The 22,398-nt window shown below is 41.0% G+C and overlaps 1 long non-coding RNA gene across 2 annotated transcripts in view; it reads left to right on the plus strand.

Annotated features, from left to right (window-relative positions):
- LOC149525317 (uncharacterized) overlaps positions 1-15,864 on the plus strand; it is a 156,874-nt gene extending 141,010 nt beyond the window's left edge. For both annotated transcript variants that reach the window (XR_016348614.1, XR_016348615.1), the window contains exons 5-6: positions 13,784-13,964; positions 15,765-15,864. This is a non-coding gene — a long non-coding RNA (uncharacterized LOC149525317). The remainder of the gene's footprint in view (positions 1-13,783; positions 13,965-15,764) is intronic.
- Positions 15,865-22,398: the final 6,534 nt, after the last annotated feature.

The raw sequence follows: 22,398 nt of genomic DNA on the forward strand, positions 1-22,398 counted from the left end.
ATCCAAAGTCTGTATATTTTGGGTTGCCGGGCTCAAGTATAATGCAGGTTTCTATGACATTGCTGTTGTAAACACTTTATAGTGTCAAACCTGGCCTAGAGAGTCAACATCACATTACATTGCCTGATGGTTTACCCACACAACTCACCTTCGGGTGACTTTGGCCTGGATTAATGAGTGATAACTTTTAGGGCCTGATTGCGTGGAAAGCAGCTGAGCTACCACCGTGGCATTGTCACTCCTTCCCCTGACCTCAGAAATGGTGCTCTGGGGATTCATGTAATGGGCTATGGAGGGCGGGGGGAGGAGAATGCATTTCTTCACACTACTGATTGTGTGTTCATTAGCTGGATAAAATAATACAGCCTGGGGTTGTGTTATCTTTTCCCTGGCATACTCTTATCCTCTCTAGGGTATAGAGAAAGTCTTATTGCTATTTATTATTTGAAGGGGGATTATCACAGAGGTTTTCTCATGAGGGTTTAATCCTCAAGGAGGGGATGATCTGATCTTAATTGTATTCTGTTTTAAAAATTCTAATGAATTCTAAACATTTCTCTATTTCTGAATTTTCTCGTGATGAATTCTGAAAATTTCAAAATAGTACTAAGCCACAAAATCCTAGGGTTTATTGAAATTAAAAAGACTAGACACAAACTACCTTCCAGTGAAGTCAATGGGAGCTTTACCATTGAAATCAGACTGTAAGGCACAACTATAATTAGTAAGGGTGCGTCTACACTGCACTGTTATTTCAAGATAATGAGTGTTATTTCGAAATAACAATGAGCGTCTACATGGCCTTTCCGTTATTTCAAAATAATTTCCAAATGATGGATGGCTTAATACGAAACCTGTAAACTTCATTTTATGAAGAATAACATGTGTTCCAAAATAGCTGTTTTAAAATAAGGCATGTGTAGATGCTCCACTGCTGCTATTTCAAAATAGCTCCATATGAGGGCACTTCTAAGTTATTCCTCCCCAGTGCCTCCTGGGGCTCTAAATCAAGATAGCATGTCAACATTAGGGAAGTCTGCCTCAGACTAATTTTGAGGCTTCCTTGCAGTGTAAATGTACTATTTTGAAATAACTATTCAGGAATAGCTTATTTCTAAATATGCATGTAGTGTAGACATATCCTAAATGATATTTTCATGTGTTTTTTCTATTTACACTTTCCAATACATTGTTTCAAAGATAAGTTAATTTTCTGTATTTTTTAGACTATTTCAATGCACAAATATTGAATAATGCTCTTAAATGCACTGGTAATCTTTTTCCATTCATATACTGAATTAAAACTTCAAAGTAACAAAAGATCATAATCTTAGACCAGTGAAACCCCTAAAATTTACTAAGGTTATGTTTGACACATGGTCATTTGAAAAGAATGGTTTAATTCCCATATCAATCAGCTCTTAGTTTTGTGTCAGTTAATGCCTCATAGATTATAGCCATACGGGCTACAATTTGAAAGCAGTTCATCTTAATGTAGTCCCCCATTAAGGTCTTGCTACAAAGCCCATTGAAGTCAGTGGAGAAACTCCCATCTAATTCATTGGTCTTTTTTATCAGGCCTAAAATCTTTAGGCACTGCTTTAGAATTTTATCAGATAAACTACGTATGTAGCATTCACAATTGCATTTTTTGTCATTAAAGCTCTGCAAAAAGAGAGGACTTTTTCAGCACTTATAAGTCTCAGGAGCGTAGCCCTGTTAGTCTGTAACTTTAAAAACAAAGAGTAGTCCTGTTGTACCTTAGAAACAAACAAAAATATATATAATGTATCAGGAGTTTTTGTGGGCAAAACCCACTTCAGTACTTGTCTGAAATATATATAAGCAGGGCTTGACAAATGCTGGCAAGAGCTTCTCGCCAGCCCTGCACTGCGCATGCGCCAGACTGGTACTGCGCATGGGACAACTGGAGCGACCGACTGAAATCTACTTGCCACAGGCGAGTAGATTCAGCTGTTTGTCGAGCCCTGTATATAAGAACTATCAAGTCAAGTAATCCTACATAATAATTGAAGATTTAAGACAGATTATTATTTCTCTTGTAAACATCTGTATTTAAGGACATAACATGTTCAACACAATATTACTATTCAAGCTATATGTTAGTCTATAAAGTGCTACAGGACTACTTGTTTTTTCAGCACTTAACTGAGGAAGGAGTAGAAGCATGCAATCATGTGTCTATTTTGCAGTTAGGCTCAAGGCACTTACTCTATATTAATCCTACAAAGTCCAATGTACTTCACGCTTATTGATTCATCTCACTGATAAATGTAGTACACATAATAAACAAACCCACTGAAAATTAGTCCACCTGGATTATTTCTGCTAGTTGTATATAGATCGGGGTGGGCAATAATTTTCACCAAGGGTCACTCCATGAAGTTGGGTAAACTGTCAGGGCTGCACATTTCTTATTATTGGAATTATGTCACTATCTATTGCAGGGCTGGGCAACAAAGGGTCCCCACTGGATTTGGCCCACCTAACAGTTTGATCTGGCCCCAGACTGCATCTGGCCACTAACTATTTATGTTCTGCTGCAGGTGCCACCATATTTCCAGGAGGAGGCTCAAACAGCAGGATTCTATTTAAAGGGATTGTGGCTCCCGGTTGCTGGTGCTACCTTGGCAATGGCTGGAGCCTCAAGCATTTTAAATTGTCTTAGAAACGCCGGACAGCAGCCATGAGCTGTGAGCCCTTTAAATTCCTGTTATATATTGCAGTTGGGCTGTATCTTGCTCAGCCCTGGTGTAGATAGATTCTATGGTGTCAATTAAGTTCAGATGATATGATGAGGCAGCTTTGAATAGTAATTTTGGATTGAACATATGTCCTTAAATCCAGATGTTTACAAGAGAAATAATAATCTGTCTTAAATCTTCAGTTATTATGTAGGATTTCTTGACTTGATAGTTCCTGTTTTTTGCTTTGTTATTTTATAGAAAGAGAAGTGAAGGACAAGTGAAGAGGAGGAAGACGGCTGTATTTTCTTTTTCATTTCTTCTTTACCAGATTTTTTCATCATGCAAAATATGGTTTATAAATGTTTAACTTTTCATTGCAAATGTGGTATAAATGTGTTCACTACCATTTTCTACAGTTATGATTTGACATGGTTTGTGATTTCATTTAGAAAAGAGTTACATTTCCCATCCTCCCTGCACCTTGTATTTTTCTTAGAGCATCAGAGACTGCATTTTTAAGGCAGTGGGTTTCAACTCCATTTCATTTGCAGACCCCTAACAGTTTTCAAATGGAGGCGTGGCTCCTTTGTAAATCTTAGACATAGTTTACCGACTCCCCAGGGGTCCATGGATCACAGGTTAAAACCACTGTTCTATGGTAATACATTTTCATGGACTCTGTTAGACACACTCCTCGAATATTTTCGGTTTACTCTTGTTTTTCATTACACTAGTGCCTAGAGGCCCATTGCCTTCAATGAGAGGTAGGCACTTCAAATGCCTTTAAAAATATGGTCCAAAATCTCATTTTTCAAAAGTGATTTAAGTGCTTGGGCTCCTAAGTTCCTTTGACTTTCATTGAATCTCAGGCCTCTTAGTCAGTTAGTCCATGCAGTGCTGACAAGAACCTTTGAAAGTCTGTGTCTAGAAATATCTCTTTAGTGCTCAGCGGTCAGCTATAAAAATGCTTTGATATCATCACCATGGTTGATTGAAAATAAGCACTAGAAGATGCATTGAACTCTTGCATAGCTCTCTTAATCTTCAAAGAGCTTTACAAACACTGTTTGTATGATCATCCCAACACCCAGAGGCAGCTGGTCAAGAGGGAATGCAGGAGACCACCAGCCACATGACCACTTCCCCCCCAGCTTGGGGAAGGGCCGGGGCAATCCACCTCCACCCAGGCTTCACTTTTCTCAGCCCTTACACCACTGTCTTCCCATCTCTTCCCTGCTCTTTCTCCACCCCCACCCTGCCTCTTCCCTCAACCAAGGCGGCCCAGGGGACTAGCTAGGTCTGCCCTCCTTGTGCACTCCCTGGCACCAGCGGGAGAAAGCAGAACAAGGAGGTCCTGCTACTTTGCTTCCCCAGCCACCATATCGCTCCACTTCCCACCTGGGGGTACGTCTAGACTACAGGCTTTTGTCGACAGAAGTTTTGTCGACAGATACTGTCGACAAAACTTCTGTCGTCAAAGAGCGTCTACACGACATTCAGTTCTGTCGACAAAGCAAGCTGCTTTGTCGACATGGTAGTGTAGACGCAAAGGACAGTTTACATGCAATAACACCTTCTGTCGACAGAAACTCTGTCGACAGAAGGCGTTATGCCTCGTAAAATGAGGTTTACCAGCGTCGACAAAATTGCTGAGTTCTGTCGACGTTATGTCGACAGAACTCAGCGGTAGTGTAGACGCAGGTATAGTTTTGTCGACAAAAGTCCACTTTTGTCGACAAAACTCTGTAGTCTAGACACACTCTGGGAGTGCTAGAGTGGTCCTGCCCCCTCCCTTGGAGCAATGCTTTTTCCCACCGCTGCTGGTGAGTGTGGGAGAGGGACCAGACCCCTGTTGCAGGCGCTGCCCCTACGTCCGTGCTAGTCCCTCTGCTGGCTGCTGGCTGGCGGCTGGCTCCTCCACCTCCCACATGTCACCCCTGCCAACACCTCTACAAATATGTATTATTCCTATTTTTCAAATGGAAATAGAAGTTAAATGATTTATAAAAGCCTCTTTATTAAAGAGCAAGAACTAGAACTTTATAATTACTACATCCAAACCAATGCGAATTCTGCTATCCCACACCTCTCCTGTCCTGAAATACATGGGGAGAAAAGATGTTCTTTCATCTGTCAAAGTTCATTCTTTCTTTCCCATGGACAGTTAGGGTTGTACTTTCTTTATATTATTTGCATTAGAGTAGTGCCTACATGCCCCACCCAGCATCTGGTAGGCACTGAATAAACATACAGGGTATGTCTAGACTACATGGCTTTGTCGACGGAGCCATGTAAAATAGTTTACTTGGCATAGTCAAAGAAGCGGGGATTTAAATAATCCCCGCTTCATTAAAATAAAAATGGCCACTGTGCTGTGCTGATGATCAGCTGATCCAGCACAGCGCGGCAGTCTAGATGTGGCGTGGTCGACAAGGGAAGCCTTTGTCGACCACTCCGGTAAACCTACTTTCATGAGGCATATCGGCAGGGGTGGATATAGGGCAGGGCAAGCGGGGTGGTTGCCTCGGGCCTGGCGCTTCAAGAAGCCCCGTGCATGCGCCGTGGCGCCACCACGCATGCGCCATGGCAAAGGGGGCCCTGCGTAATTGTGCTGCCCGGAGCCCCGCAAAATGGTCATCTGCCCCTGCATATCGGAGCAGTTGACAAAGGCTTCCCTTGTCGACCGCGCTGCGCCTAGACTGCTGCGCTGTGCCGGATCAGCTGATTGTTGGCACAACGCGGCAGCCATTTTTATTTTAACGAAGCAGGGATTATTTAAATCCCCGCTTCTTTGACTATGCTGAGTAAACTACTTTACATGGCTCCATCGATGGAGCCATGTAGTCTAGACGTGCCCACAGTAAAAGACAGTCCCTGCTCTGAAGAGCTTACAGTCTACACAAGACAGTCAAAGGGTATGCTGGGCAAAGCAGAGAGTGAAGTGATCTGCTCTAACAGTTAGTCAAGCCAACCAAGCAGCAGGTCAAGAGTAAAACTGGGTATAGGACCCAGGTCTCCTGATATCCTGTCTAGAGTGCTAACTTTTAGACCGTTCATCACCTAACATCACTTGTTTTATATGTTGAATGAGTGGAAATTCTGCATTGTGGGATAGAGAGAATTTTATTCCAAATTTCAAACTCATTTGAAATGTTTAAGAATCCGTTTTCAGGATTAGTTTGGAAATGGGAAACATTTTGATTGACAAGTGACTTCCTGTATTCTATGGCTACGTGTTGTCTACACTGGCCCTCTTGTGAAAAAGCATTTGTGCAAGAGGGCTTTTGCCCGAATGGGAGCAGCATAGTATTTCTGCAAGAACACTGACAATCTTACATGAGATCGTCAGTGTTCTTGCGCAAATTCAAGCAGCCAGTGTAGACAGCTGGCAAGTTTTTCCGCAAAAGCAGAAAAACTTGCCAGTTTAGACACAGCCTATTAATATGAACCAATTTGAATGTACAGCCACTCCCCGAGTTACAACCATCTCCACTTACGACCATCTGCACTTACGACCAAAGCAGTCGTAAATGCGGATCTGAGTTACGAACGGCGATCCGCGCTTACGAACAGCAGTCACCATGTAACTCTATGGGATCTGAGTTACAAACACTTTGAGTTACGGACCAAGTGTTGGTCTGTAACTTGTTCGTAACTCGGGGAGCTGCTGTAGTAGATCGCCAAGCAGCGCTATCGAACAAAACAGGAAATACAATAATGGAGGAGGGACAGCAGGGTGCAGACAATGACTGGTGGTGAATCTGTAAAAAAAAAAAGAAGAGGCCCCTTTTAGCACATGCCAGACTACAAGGAGAGATTGAGACGAGTCCACAAGCAAAACAGAATGTAGCGAGAGCGAGAGTATACAAGGGACCTGTGGATGTGCTAAACCTTTGAAAAAGGAACTGTTCTGCTGCCTGTTATGGAGTGTCACCGAGGGATAGGAACTTAAAATATCTACCCACCCCATTGAGCTGTCTCACACAAATTAATTTTTTTTTCAGCCTACAAGATAGAATATAAGATATGTATTTCTGTCAGAAAGCGCATGATTTTACTGCATTCCTAAAAACTTCCCCTGAAAAAGAGAAGTGCACAATGTGTCATGTGTTTTAATTCTGTTTTCATGACCTGTGGTCATTATCAAAAGTTATTGTGCAAATTGTCACAGAGTAATATGGCTCACGTGCTTAGCAACAAGAACAGGAGAGTATATGTATAAAAATAAATGCATTACAATGTAAACAAAAGAAGAATTCGTAGATCCAGGCACGATTTTATTTAAAATTATTTAAATTCTAGCTAGAATTCTACTGCAGTTTTTTTAGGAATAATAATGTACAAAAGTAGTGAGAAAGTATTATTTATGGGTTAAAATGGCGGTGAAGGTGTCAGAATGTCTGACTTCCACATCCAGCTCTAAAACTGACTTGTAGTGACTTAGGGAAAGTGATTTTAATGATTTCATGCCCCTTTTCCTGCTCTGTGATATGTGGTTAATATATACCCTAAAACAATGGTGTGAAGCTTATTTCACTGGCTTTTATAAAGAGCAAAGAGATCCTCAAAGAATGAAAGGATGAAAGCTAAATGCAAAATGATGTTCCAATATGTTGCCCCTTCTTGCAGCATTAAGAAATTATGAAACGCAGTCTATTGAGTGTTATATGAACTAAATTCAGCATTGGCCTAACTGGCCAATTTCCCCTTGAAATCAGTAGGAGTTTTGTCAGACTGTACCTTGTCTGACTTATTACTTATATTGACTGTACACTTTAAACTATGGTGAGTTAGTTCTTCTCATGGTGCAGGTTGTTTGTAAATAAAAGAAAAACATTAGGGAAATAAAAGTAACAGGTGTTCTTTTGTGAACAGAGTACTAGTTATTAGCATGTATGAAGGCACTGTGTATACTGTATTCCATACAGATCAGTAAAAACCAAATGAGCATAATAGTCCTTACACTAAAACTCTGAAAAGTCACCTGGCTCTCACGCTACCTCTTAAGAAGGATTTGAGAACTCAATGCTATAAACAACCAAAGTCTCCACTGCTTCTAACTCTCCACCCACATCTTGTTTTTGTGTAACATGTTAGGGGTTGAATAATGACAGTTCCTATGAGAAGTTCTTGTCTTCATCCTGGGGAGATGGGAAGGAGAAGCTATTCCTTCAAACAGATTATTATTAATAGTAACTAAGAATATTAATGCTCCTGTTAAGGCTTCCATCTTGATATGGATTTGTAAGGGCACCAATGTAGAAAACATGGGAAATAGTGTAGAGAGGCTTTCATAGTGGGTGATATGAGCTGTTCTTCATGGTTATTGGGAAGCACATTCTTGATGACAAAAGCACTGTATTAGTTTCTTCTTCTCCCTTTCAGTAATCATCAGTGAAAGGGCCTGACATTTATCACAGTAAATTTTCCCAAGCAATTTACTGGGGAAAGTCTGGATTTGGATTCATGCTTGCAAACCTGAAGAGGAATGTTGCCCTATCTTAGGAAGAAATACTAGGGCCTGATTTGAACACACTTACTACTTGAGTAGTGTTGACTACCAAATGTAGTCCCCTGTTCCAAAATGGGACTGGATCTGGAAGTAATAGGCACTCTGTTCTGTAGTAAATGTTTACAGGATTGAGCCATTATGTTGTGCTATATTAATAGGGGCCAACTCTACCCCCCCCCCCTTATTTATGTTGTTCAGAACATTTTGTATTTGAATAATCTAATGGACTTGATCACACCTTCCACAGAAGGGCCCTAGGGGGAGATCTGTGATAATCCATTGGAAATGGCTTCAGGGGCTACCTATGACCTCGTGGAACTTGGGGAATCTGGGACTAGTTCTCAGCAGGGAACCCATGGTCAGTGCAACTCCAAGTGCTTCTGCCCCATTCATTTTAAATGAATGCAGGTAATATCACAAATGAAAATGTTCAGAGCGGTGATCATTATGTGTGTTTAGAAACTAATTCAAGTTATGTATCTTGAGGGTTTTGAAATAGGTTTGCGAATATGACTGCAAAGGATATAAATCAGTCCATTTCTGGGCTGCATTAGAGACATGGAGAATTTCATAATATTGTCACAAGATGTCATTATATTGAGAGTATGCTCTTCTCAGATCTCATGGTAATACCATTTTGTCCCACCATACGTCTGATCGTGGGAGGTGCTGGGACACCACAGTTCTCAATATTAAGGGCGAAATTGCAATGTCATCATTGCAAAGTCTTGCTAAACTTTATAGTTCAAAGTATTGTGTACGGCTGTGCCAGTTATATATATTTAAGAAAGCACAAAGCAGCTTTTAAAATGTTGCCAATGTCGTAAAAGAGTAGGATTGATTTCCCTGACATGGTACATATAGTACACTTAAATATTCATAGTCTTCAGCTTGCAGTACAGCAACTTAATAATGAAATATTTTGAAGAGGGAATGATGCTGTGAAGCTTGTGATACCGCTAATGGATTTGAAGAGGATGCTAATGCATTGTAGAAGGAAGTGAATTGTGCTCTCGTGTGTAAAGGAGGATTATAAAATATAATTATGAAAAAGCAACAGTCACAGGCTTGAAGAAGTTCTGTTGATGTGTGGCTGCTGCAAGCGACTTGTTTTGTTGATGAGAGTGAAGACTTATATGGATATATACTGCAGAAGCAATCTTCTCTATGAAATAACATGGAGTGTATTCTAGAAATAGCCATTTTGTGAACTATGAAGTGAAAATTTAATGGAGTAAGACTGATATTGACAAAACCCATGCTGTTTTTTATTTGGAATAACAGTTGTTGACAAAAAGCTAAGCTTTTACGTCAAGAACTGCATGAAGGCTTTGGGAAAAAATACAGTACGATATAGCTGTCAAACTGGAATAAAACTAGTGATTTGTTTTTTTTTTAAAGGCGCTAAAGGGAACTGAGAAATTAAATAATTCATGGTATAAGGCTGGGTGTGGGAGAAGGATCTGAGCATTTCTGAATTGCGTTTTCTAGTTAAGAAAAATGAAAGGCTTGTTGTTATAAATTGTAAGTATCATTGATTTAAATGTCCATAAATCAGCACTTTGGTGTGTGAATAATGTTGCTGAGTGCTAATGACCTTCAGTATTAGCCATTATCATACTCATTGCTTCAGGTATCTGGTTTGCTATTCACAAACAGGCTGTTTTTTTCTATATTATTATGGTTCTAATCTTGCAAAAATAAACATTGGGGCTACGTCTACATTGGCCCCTATTACGGAATAGGCATGCAAATGTAGCACTTTGGAAGAGGCAAATCCGCGGGGGATTTAAATATCCCCCACGGCATTTGCATTTTCATGGCCGCCGCTTTTTTCCGGCTTGGAGATAAGCCGGAGAAAAGAGTCCAGACTGGCGCGATCCTCCGGAATAAAGCCCTATTCCGGAGGATCTCTTGCAAGTAGTACACAGCCAAGGAGTCTGAACTCAGCATATTTGTATTGATAGACTAAACCTGTATCTGCCACATCTTAATTGGGAATGTCCTGATACTGTATTGTAACCTATTGTAAGAACTACCAGAAAGCCTGCAACATTTGACCAAATTGCATGGCCCTTTTCATATGCTGTTGATTGCACTGTTTCAAGTATGTGGGGGCTAAGATGGAATTGCAGCAAAAGGTTATGGTGTCAGTCACTTTCATAGGACCTGAGCCTGTGCAGGATCTGGTCCCAATCTGAACTTTTCTCAGCAAATGTAGGGAGAAAGAAGGGGGCAGTCCTGCAACTGCTCCTTTTTCTATCCATGACAGGAACGAATGCAAGATCCATCTTCAATTGTGTAAATGCATATGCGCACTGAAGCTGAAACATGTCAAACATTTACAAGAAAAATCTATTAATGGGGTCAAGCAATGTGGCCTCTTTCCTCAAGCTTGCGGGGTATAATTTTTTCAACATCTGTGCCTGGAGGGTCCCCATATGAAAAGGAGACCAGCCACTCCAAGTGGATCATCCAGCCCACTCTCTGTGAAGGCATGCAAAAGGACCCACTTGAAAAAGCAGAAGAGCCCAGCAACAGCTGTTTTCACCCTCTTTTAGGACTTGATCTAACTCTTACTTCATTTGTGCTAGTGATCATTTTTTTAAGTGGACTCGACAAATTCAGTTTAAAAAGTACCCAAAGACACTGTTAGGGATGCAGCATGGGAGCACTCCAAAGTCAGAAAATGTGGTGTGGAAGGCAAAACGCATCACATGTCCCATTGTTCACAAGTTACAATAGTCTTTTATGTTATCAGATACTATTAGGGTATGTCTACACTACAAAGTTAATTCGAACTAACAGATGTTAGTTCGAATTAACTTTGATAGGCGCTACACATACAAACCGCTAGTTCGAACTTAATTCGAACTAGCGGAGCGCTTAATTCGAACTAGGTAAACCTCATTCTACGAGGACTAACGCCTAGTTCGAATTAAGCAGTTCGAATTAAGGGATGTGTAGCCACTTAATTCAAACTAGTGGGAGGCTAGCCCTCCCCAGCTTTCCCTGGTGGCCACTCTGGCCAACACCAGGGAAACTCTTCTGGCCTCCTCCTGGCCCCGGAGCCCTTAAAGGGGCATGGGCTGGCTACAGTGCCCGTGCCAGGTGCAAGGCTGCCAGCACCCAGCCAGCAGACCCTGCATCTGGCATGGCTTGAGCCAGCCACCCGCTGCCACCCAGCCCTCCCCCTCTTCCCGGGACCAGGCTGGCGGCTCCTGGGAGCCCGGGTCCGCAAGAGGCGGGCGCCCGCCTGGTCTAGTGCGGACATCGTGGACCTCATCCATGACCTCCGCACTAGGCACAGGAAAGTCGCCATCTAGGGCAGGATAGCTGCCAGCCTGGTCACCCAGGAGCAGGTGTGCATGAAAATCAAGGTGGTCCACTGAGACCCCCGACCCTGAGCCCTGAGCTTAGAATGGCCGTCCTGGGTCAGACCAAAGGTCCATCTAGCCCAGTAGCCTGTCTGTCGACAGCAGCCAACACTAGGTACCCTGGAGGGGATGGACCGAAGACAATGACCAAGCCATTTGTCTCATGCCATCCATCTCCACCCTTCCACAAACAGAGGCCAGGGACACCATTTCTATCCCTTGGCTAATAGCACTCCATGGACCCAACCTCCATGAATTTATCTAACTTCTCTTTAAACTCTGTTAAAGTTCTAGCCTTCACAGCCTCCTGCAGCAAGGAGTTCCACAGGTTGACTTTGTTCCACAGTTCTTTTGCTTTGTGAAAAAGAACTTTCTGTTATTAGTTTGAAGCCTGCTACCCATTCATTTAATTTGGTGTCCTCTAGTCCTTCTATTATGGGAACTAATGAAGAACTTTTCTTTATGCACCCTCTTCACACCACTCATGCTTTTATAGACCTCTATCATATTCCCCCTCCGTCTCCTATTTTCTAAGCTGAAAAGTCCCACTCTCTTTAGCCTCTCTTCATATGGGACCTGTTCCAAACCCCTGATCATTTTAGTTGCCCTCCCCTCTCCCACCCTCTCTCTTCCCCCTCCCACCTCCTTTTCCCAGTCTCCCTGAGTTTTGTTCAATAAAGAGAGTTTCTATTTATGAGCACACATGTTCTTTATTTTGTACATCAGGAAGGGAGCTAGGGAGGGGTAAGTGGAAGGGCGTGAGGGAGGAATGGGGTACGAGCCCCCAATGGGGAGGACTGGGGTGGCTCTGCGGGCTCCTCGGGGTGGAAGCTCTCCTGCAGCCCCCCAATTGACCCCCCCCCCGGATGGCAGCCTGCGGCAAGTGCAGCCGGGCTGATGGCCAAGTGCTGTGATGTGCCGAGTGTGGGCACTCAGGGCACTCCAAGCCAGGACTGCTTTGCAAGCAGGGAACCCCTGAGAACTGTCTGTCCGGCGTAGGGGTCGGGTCCCTTTAAGCACAGCCCTCGGCTAGCCTGAGACAGCAGCTCCACACTCTAAGTCCTAATCTGATGCCCTGCAAGCACTGCTTCCGGCCATCCTTAACCTCGGTTCAGGGTCCACTCAATGTGGATATGCTAGTTCGAATTAGCAAAATGCTAATTCGAACTAGTTTTTAGGTCTAGATGCACTAATTCGAATTAGCTTAGTTCGAATTAACTAATTTGAATTAAGTTAGTTCAAATTAGTGCTGTAGTGTAGACATACCCTTACTTCTGTAGAACCCATTTCTCAATCAGTGCACAGTCTGGAGGGCCTAAGGCAAATGAAGTGAAGGCTTTGCAGTAATTATAGTTGGTGAGGTGTAATTAAAAGATATAATGTAATGTATACACACCAGAAGGGCAGAGCTGGGTGTGCAAGTGTGCTTACCTATAGTGTTTAATTTTTTCACAACTTCACATTCTCTTAATGTGTGGTTGATTGATACAATGGCTATTATTGTTCATACTTTTGACTCGTGAATTTAGCCAACATTTGGGGTCTTGTTTTCGTTAGGAGACCTGAATGTAGGAGTCAGGTATCTCTTTGATGCAATCCTGTTGATTTATAAAGAATATATAAACTCCTGATTCCCTAAACATGACGCAATTTCTTTACTCACAGTTTGACTCTATCAGCCAGCACAATTAAGTCCAAAAAGCTTGCTTTCTTGAGACTTTTCTCAAGGCCCTTCCTCCCCCAGAGTTTGTCCAGACTGTGTCCTTCCCATTCTGTTCCATATCTGTATTGTGGTGGGTTTTTGCTGCTACTTTCTGTCTTGTGTATACATCTGCGAAAACAATAGCTAGTGAAACCTCTCCACTCACATACGCTTTGCATGCTCTTTTGTTTTGGGTGATGAAGTGCTTGTGTTTTGGTTGGGGGCTGCTATTGTTTCAGCTGTGTGGTTACATAAAGCAATGTAATGGTTTCTTTGTTTTTCCAAATGAAGGGCGCTGTTACATCCACTAGTCTCAAGGTTTAACCAAACCCATAACACTATTATCCATTTGTAAAGTGCTTGACGAAATCAGCGGTGCTAAAAAATACCTGAGTTGCTCTACATTGCTTAATCTGAATGCTAGAAAAAGTGGATTTACACTAGGAATCCAAACCGTTAACCTTCTTCTTTTTTTTTTTTAAAGCTGATCAGAGGATCTAGTATGTGTCTGCTTTTTATTACTCCTAAGAGACTGACCTAGATGCTAGGATGACTGAGTTCAGTAGGATTTTGTCTGGTCAACAGCAAATAACCTGGATGTCTTATTGGTCATGATATGGCTTTACAAGCAGCCATATTACAGTGAGTGCCCTCTTATTTGAAAGGTCAGTGTACTGAATAACTTGGATGGAAGTTTTAAAAACTAAGTTTTGCATGCTGCACTTTCACATCCTAGCATTTAATGTTTTCACTATGCAGTTTCCCAAAGTAAGTTATAGGCAGACCTGCTTAAGAGAAACTCCAGAATAGAAGCATGGGGTATAGTCAATCTTGGAGCCCTTTGTCTTAGCCATATGACCTCCCATATGACAGTTTTTAGATGTTAGTTATAATTGAAATTATTTGTTGAGCTGCCTAATGCCTAGTCACCTGCCCACTTCAGGTTCTCCCAATACTGCCTCAGAGCTTGTCTGAAAAGTTTTTTGTATTGATTTAAATGTTTTCATTTAGAAACCACTATAGGTAAACCAGTGTAATTTCCTGTGTGGACACAGTTATTGTCATATAAAAGAGCTTGTATTGTCATTATTTCAGTACATTTATGGAAATATGCTTTATGGCAATAAACACCTTTACACTGATATAACTCCATCCAAACCAGGAGTGTTCTCTAGAGTGATTCCTAAATAGATATCGTTAGATTGGTAGGAAAAAAATGTGTACTTCAGTTTTGTGAGAGCCAGCATCTTCTTTTTTTGATACCATTGTGCTATGGGATATAAGGTTACCATAAAGTTTTATCATTTAAGAAATACATGGTTTTATCACTGGTACACTAGAAACTTCAAGTTTTAAGTTTGAGTTATGCCTCAGCATCTCCTTCTCAGTAGCTTTGATTGTGGATTGTATATACGGACATCAGTGAAAAATATAAGAGGGATTGTGGGTGCCACAGTTAGAAATTAAAGTACATCCTTGACATGTAAATATCTATACATATTTGTATATATAGGCAAAAGTTATATATATATAAAAGAAAAAGAAAGACTTCTGAAAACTTCATTAATTGTAGCACCCTTTTGGAAGCCTGATCATTCTACCCCATGCAATTTTGTCACTTTCAGTTTTAGCAAGCCTTAATCTTTTCCTCATATTAATCATGTGAAACTGAAGTTATTGCATAGGTATGCTTTAAAATCTTCTGCATATATAATTGTAGATTGGAGAATAATCTTTAGCAAATTTGGTTAATTTTTTTCTCCTCTGTTTGCCAAATTTCAGTAACAGTTTACATTTTTATTTAACTGATGTTTTAATCAAAAGTATTCACATAATAACTTGAGTAAATAATTTTTACTACAGTGGCTTCACGAGACTAGCTCTTTGAAAGCATTAGATATCTGAAACTTGGATCTTGGATTGATTGGGTATATGGGTCATGTCGTAAGAGATGGTCAGAAACTTGTTTTCCTTTGGAGAATTTGCTGAAAATAAGAATTTTTTTTCATTTTAATGAAAAATTTCAGTGAGAAAATTTGACTGTGTTGAAATGCTGAAATTTTGGTTTTCAGCTGAAATTTGAGCTTCAGGTTTTCATTGTTCCAACCTATTTTTATTTTTATTTAGAGGAAAGCAGACACTTTCCATGACTGAGGAATATTCCAATATTGAGGAAGTGTGTGGATGTGCACTCACCAGTACAAACAAAAATCATAGATGTAAATATATATTTTAAATAGTCCATAGGCATGGAAGAAAATATGTTAAAACAAGGGATAATTAACAAGGACCAATGCTTATGATTATTTAATATGAAATCAAATAAAAAGAAATTAACACTACTCTTGGCTGAAGAAGTGGTTGTGCCCATGAAAGCTCATGATACTATTTATATATTTTTGTTAGTCTAAGGTGCTACAGGACCATTGTTATTTTTTAAGGGTTTTTTTTTTCTTCCATTTCAGACTAACACGGCTATTCCTCTGAGACCTTGGAGTACATGTATCATCATCCTTTATAACAGAGGGCATGTCTACATTTGCTCCCTAATGAAGCTAATTGCTAATGAAGCGGGGATTTAATTATCCTGCGCTTCATTAGCATGATCTCGCCGGCGCGTTACTCCACTCAACTGCTGATTTGAACCAGGAAGTGTGCGCTGGGACGCGTTAGTTCGACCCAAACCCCTTGGTTCGAACTAACATTACTCCTAAAAAAATGAGGGTCTGGGAGGGGGTTGTGACCTGGGGCAGGGGTGCAGGGATTTGGGCCGTGACCAGGGATAGCAGTTTGGGGGGCAAGGTCTGAGAGGGGACTGTGACCTGAGGAGAGGTGTAGGAGGGGGTGTAGTGTCTGGGAAGGTGTATGGAGGCTGGATCAGGGGCGCAGAAGGTTTGGGTTACATGGGGTAGGAGGGCAGAAGGGGGACAGAGAGAGGGTGGGGCTGGGTGCAGGAGACAGGCTTTGGCTGGAAGACCTTATCTGACTCCAAGCCAGCAGCCCAGCTGGTTCCTTAGCTAGGGTCCCTGCTTTCCAGCCCCTGACAGTGCTCAGGGGAGTTGCAGGAACCATGTTTATTGCTTTAAACTAAATGGTATGAGCCTGGGGGTGAGGGAGGAGGGGCATGTCACATGCTGCCTGTTCTGTAAACAGGCAGCTGCTATTGGCTGAAACCAGCCAATGGGAACTACTGGGGGTGGGGACAGCATGAGAAGCCTGTCCCCCTCCCTGCAGGCTCTCATCAATCACAGACACACACGTGGCCCTGTGCCCGGTTTTCCTGAGTGCCGGGAGGGTGAGGGGGAGCCAACTGAGACACTAGTAGCTGGATCCAGTCTGCAGATCATCTTTTACCCAGCCCCAGAGTAGAGGCTGGAACCAGCTTCTCCATTTATAGCAGGCATCAGCAGCAGCAGCTGCTGTTGCTTCTGTTCCTCTGAGAAGGCGAGTGCCCCACCGCCCCATCCCCAGGTGATCAGCTGAGCTCCCTGCCTGTGTGGAGAGCTCAGAAAAGGGCTGCGTGCCCACACGGACACATAGCTTACAGGGAACCTTCCTCTGGGGTTCCACTCAGTGGAAGCACAACTAGTTCTTTGTGTCTGAGGCCAAGTCTACACTAGGAAGCAATGTCAAACTAAGGTACGCAACTCCAGCTATGTGAATAGAGTGCCTGGAGTTGACATACCTTAGTTTGATTGCCGCAGTATTCCCACTGTGGGGGTTGATGGGAGAAACTCTGCCTTCAACTCGTCTTCCTCTTCTCGACTGGCTGGAGTACTGGAGTTGAGACGTGCACAATCAGTGGTCAATTTAGTGGATCTCTACTAGACCAGCTAAATCAATCCCTGGGAGATTGAGCACCATAGCGCTGATCTCCTGGAAAGTGTAGACAAAGCCTGAGGCCACTCCTCCCCTTTCAGAAAGCCTCCTGGTATTAAATCACATGGTGCAGGAGCTCTTTATGGAAAAATGAAATAAATCCATTTAATACTAAGGCCAAACTAAACAAGTTCAAATAGAGAAAAATGTCAATAGTTTTCTCCAGCTGCAGGGTTAGCTGTTAAATAAATGGAAGCAAAGAAATCAGTTACTGTGCCTTCCTTTTTCTTGTTAAAAGCCAAGGAAGGGTCACTCAATGTCATTCAAAGATATTCAATAGGATTTTCATTTCAAAAGTGTATTCCTTCATTAAGACATAACCTATCTGGACACTTCTTACATCTCTGTTGGCTAAAATGACTTGCTTCTGATGTCTTGGCTAATGTAAATCACATCAAAAACGATGCGATGCTACAGTTGCTTTCAGTTTCTTATAGACCTTCATCCATCAAGACAAAAACAGTCAGCAGTCACACTGACATTGTTTTGTCCATTAAATTGTATTGTTGAAGATATTGATATCACTGTGCAAACATGTCTTGAAACATTAGGTGAAATTTAAGGGTGGAGTTGGAGGTTAGGCCCCTTTAAGCTAGGTTTGGACTCCCTTACACTCAGATTTACTTAAACCTAATTATAACCACTCTGTCATCATGTTAAGGGGTCTAAATTAATCTAATTTATGTTGAGAAGCCAGAATAAGGTCCAAGGTTGTATAAGTTAAAAGTAGCCCTAATCCTAGTCAAAAACTTACTTTGCAGCACATAGTAGATACCTTTATCACATAACTTTCCTCTTCTAGCTCTCCAAAACAATGCAGTTTTGAGGCTTCAGTGGAATGAAAAAGCAATTGCTAATAACTCAATTGGAGCTACTGGAAATATCCTACCCATACGTGACCCTTCTTGTTACATTGCACATCTCTTTTTCCATTGCTGCTGTATTAGGACTGATTCACTAATTACAAAATAATGATAAATACAGTGTATAGCAATTAGGGCTGTTGATTTAATCACTGTTAACTCACTCAATTAACTCAAAATTAATCACAATTAATTGCACAATTAAACAATAGAATACCCATTGAAATTTATTAAATATTTTAGATACGTTTCTATATTACAGCAGAGAATACAAAGTGTATAGTACTCATTTTATATTTTGTATTAAAATATTTGCACTGTAAAAACAAAGAAAAGCAAAAGAAATAATATTTGTCAATTCACCTCTTACAAGTACTGTGGTGCAATCTCTTTATCCTGAAAGCATAACTTACAAATGTATGGGTTTTGTTATATAACTTCATTAAACCAGATGTAAAACTTTAGAGCCTACAAGTCCACTCAGTCCTATTTCTTGTTTAGCTAATGACTAAAACAAAAAAAGTTTATTTACATTGATGGGAGACAAGGCTACCTGTTTTTATTTATGTCACCTGAAAGTGAGAACAGGTGTTTGCATGACACTGTTGTAGCCAGCATTGCAAGGTATTTATGAACCCATGTGCTAAACATTTATATTCCTCTTCATGCTTCAGCCACCATTCTAGAGGACATGCTTCCATGCTACTGATGCTCATTAAAAATAATATGCTAATTTCATTTGTGACTGAACTCCTTCAGGGAAAATTGTGTATCTCCTGGTGTATTTTACTTGCATTCTGCCATATAGTTCATGTTATTGCAATCTTGGATGATAATCCAACACGTGTTTTAAGAACACTTTCACAGCAGATTTGACAAAACCCAAAGACGTTACCAATATGACATTTCTAAAAATAGCTATAGCTCTCAACCCAAAGTTTAAGAATCTGAAGTGCCAGCCAAAATCTGAGAGGGACAAGGTGGAGTATGCTTTAAGAAGTCTTAAAAAAGCAACACTCTTATGTGGAAACTACAGAACCTAAGCCACCAAAAAGAGAAAATTAACCTTCTGTTGGTGGCATCTAGATCAGATGATGAAAATGAACATGTATCAGTCTGCTCTGCTTTGGAGCATTATTGAGCAGAACCCGTCTTCAGCATGGATGCATGTCTTCTGAAATGGTGATTAAAGCATTAAAGGACACATGCATCTGGCATTTGAATATCTTGCATCGCCAACTACAAAACTGCCATGTGAATATCTATTCTCACTTTCAGGTGTCGTAAACAAGAAGTGGGCAGCATTATCTTCTTCAAATTTGGCAGCATTATCTCCTTCAAATGGTAACCAATCTTATTTGTCTGAGTAATTGGCTGAAATAGGACTGAGTGGTCTTGTAGGTGTTAGCGCTTTACATTTTTTTTATTTACTTATGTAACACAAAAATCTACATTTGTCATTTGCACTTTTATGATAAAGTTCTTGTATTACATGAATTTTTCTTTTGGTTTTACAGTGCAAGTATTTGTAATAAAAATAATATAAAGTGAGCACTGTACACTTTGTATTCTGTGTTGTAATTGAAATCAATATATTTGAAAATGTAGAAAACATATAAAATATTTAAATAATAGTATTCGATTATTATTTAACAGCACAGTTAATCATGATTATTTTTTGATCAATTGATTAATCACAATTTTTTAAATTGCTTAACAGCACTAATATATATGGCATAATATCTATGGTGGATTTTTTTTTAATCTAATGCAAAACAACCGGTAAGATTTTATTCTTTTCTGAAATATATGACATCTTGAACTTCAGCTTGTGAAACTTAGTTTTAATTTTTTCAGTCAAGTCTAAAAACCTTCAGTTTATGACTGTGTAGCAGTGAATATGCTGATATGAGTTGCTTTCATTTGGAATAGGATGCTGATTTTTGGGTGCTTGGAAAACTGAGACAGCATTGTGTGATTAGATAATACAGTAAAATATCTGTTATCTGGTGCTCAATTAACCAGAACGTTCAATTAATCAGCATTTCTGGTTACAATACAAGTCTTCAATCTAGTATCCAGGACTAGTATACTATCCAGCATGTTGTGTAATTGCACATTCTGCACTCTGCTTTTTTGCAGAAGAGGGAGAAGACAATTAGGCAAGCTGAAATCAGGGATTTATCCGAAGAAGTAGTTACTGAGATGTGTCAGAATGTCAATATAGTTTCAGCCCAATCTTCTACACCTTCTACATCTACAGTGATAATTGATGTTGATAACGATGAGTCTGAAGCACTGCAAGATCCCGAAGTGCCTTCTGAATCATCAAAGAAAGATGAAATTATGTTCAGTAATGTTTTAGTGTTAAGTGTATTTTTAGTTAGCTGGCTGTACACCATGCACTACCCATAGTGATTTGTAATGTCAGGAGATAACCTCTTATATAGAAAACTTTACCTCTTTACATATAAGTGCTTCAAGAAACCGATCACTCTGTGCAGTACTACTACAGGATTTCTGAGTACCTGTATTCTATTTTATACTTCTTTCATTTGATTGTATTCTAATTCTTTGAAAATTGGTATTCCAATGGTAAAATTTAACTCACAGTTAACTAAAATATTTGATTAACTGGCACATCCCACAATAGCTTTTATTGTATTCTGGTTTTACCATCCATAATTGTGTTTATCACCTTCAGCCAGGATTCTGTTTTTTCATTGTGTTTTATTCTTGAGGGTTATCTTTGTCTTTTTAATGTACAGCCGGTGAGTATTGTTACTTTCCTGTGGACTGGGTTCTTGAATTTTATTATGCTTGTATTTGGTGGGATATTTGAAAAATGGCCTATTTTTCTTATGCTGTAGGTCAAGGTAATTTGCCGTCTGGCGCGTGGATTCCCCCTAGAATGGAATACTAAGTAAAATGGGATGTGTGACAAACTTTGGATTGTGAACATAGTGCATGACTAGAAAGGTGGTTGTAGTCTACTGGCCTCTATGCTGCTGTTGTTGCTCTTCTGTTTGAATTCATCAAAGATAAGTATCCCTTTCTGGGACAAGACTGATGAAGGGTGGAGGTAGGAGCTCTTAATCTAAGATTTCATTTTTGTGAGGGTCAGTGCTAGAGCCCTGAATGGATACAAAAATTTGTATCTGCATGTAATCCACAACTATCTGCAGGGATCTGCTTCCACAAATATGGATATCTGTAGATATCCACAGATTTGGAGGGCTTTACTAACAGCTCCTCAGGTTATCACACAGTGGTGATGCAGGGCTAAGCTGAACTCTGAGTTGCCCCCCACTTATTCCCAGAGATCTCCTGAGTCCCAACACCTGATCTGCCCCTACCATACCTCCTTCCCTGGTCTAGGCAGAGAGGTACCGTCCTGTGGCCTTGTGAGCAGCACTGACCTCCCAGTGAGGGGAGTTGGACAACTTGGCAATGTCTAGACTACACCTCTCTGTCAACAAAGAGGTGTAGATTAGACACATCGAAATTGCTAATGAAGCAGGGATTTAAATATCCCGCACATCATTAGCATAAATATGGCCACCACTTTTTTCGAAACTGAGCTTTTTCGAAAAAAACGGCAGTCTAGATGCGGATCTGTCAAAAATAAACCCTTTTCCAACAGACCCTGTAAACCTCATTTTTTGAGGAATACAGGATCTGTCAAAAAAGGGTTTATTTTCGACAGATCCATGTCTAGAGTCAGGTTTTTTTTGAAAAAGCTCCATTTCGAAAAAAATGTGGTGGCCATGTTTATGCTAATGAAGTGTGGGATATTTAAATCCCTGCTTCATGAGCAATTTCGATGTGCCTAATCTACATCTCTCTGTTGACAGAGAAGGGCAGTCTAGACACAGCCCCTGAGGCAGCTGCAGCAGCTCTATCACATGCAGCACTTGGGGTACTGTTCAGGAGTACACTGTTGTGCTGCTTTCTGGGAGTTGCTATTGACCTCTTCTGGCCAAGAAAGCTATGGGCTACAACTCCTAGAATCACCAGCCAGCTCTTGCCACTGCTGTATGATTCAGAGAGCTGAGCTGGAGCCGGAGGGCTTAGTGACAGCCACTCCGTTCCGGTGAGCGTGTGCTGTGGCACTCCATGTGGACACAAACGCTGTATCTGCATCTGAGCTGGAGCCCACAAAAATTGTCTCCAGGCATCCTTATCCGTGAGTCAGGGCATCTGAGGATATAGAGCAGAGAGCTGCGGATTTGCAGGGCTCTAGTCACTGTCCCCCAAACCAACATAGGTTCCTAATTCTTCCTCTTTGACGTGCACCATTTTGATCAAGCCTCTGTGTTACATGACCATTCTTTAGGCAAAGAAAGCTGGATCTGAT

Source organism: Pelodiscus sinensis, chromosome 2 (genome assembly GCF_052426305.1).
Source record: "Pelodiscus sinensis isolate ZL-2025 chromosome 2, ASM5242630v1, whole genome shotgun sequence".
NCBI lineage: Eukaryota > Metazoa > Chordata > Testudines > Trionychidae > Pelodiscus > Pelodiscus sinensis.